Source organism: Ipomoea nil, unplaced genomic scaffold (genome assembly GCF_001879475.1).
Source record: "Ipomoea nil cultivar Tokyo-kokei standard unplaced genomic scaffold, Asagao_1.1 scaffold1149, whole genome shotgun sequence".
NCBI lineage: Eukaryota > Viridiplantae > Streptophyta > Magnoliopsida > Solanales > Convolvulaceae > Ipomoea > Ipomoea nil.
In genome coordinates, this window is record NW_017617577.1 from 442063 (window position 1) to 442500 (window position 438).

The window sequence follows — 438 nt, forward strand, 5'->3', positions numbered from 1 at the left end:
TCACTGTTAGATGTTGAAAGCGTGAGCTTGAAGAGTTGTGGAGCAGCTTCTTTTATAGGATGAGAGATGTAGTATATATAGGAATAGGATTGTTATTCCTAATTAGATTAGGAATATAATTCCTAAGACTTGTTTTTGACTTAGTATTCCTTATTTGTCTAGAATTTGACAATTTGTCTTATGTCAACAATTACAATCTATAATTGTAGTTATCTTAAGTACCCAAAATATGCATATACACATTCTCTCATCCCTACTCAAATTGATACAGTTTCAAAAATATGAAGTATGTATCCAGAATTTTTTTTTTAAAAGAAAAAAAAACGTGCTTGGGTCCAACTCTGTTGATTGACCATGTTAAAGAAGATTTATATTTTAATTCTTTATTAAACAGAATATCACACCACATATTTGTATTTTGAATTTAGAGTAAATTTG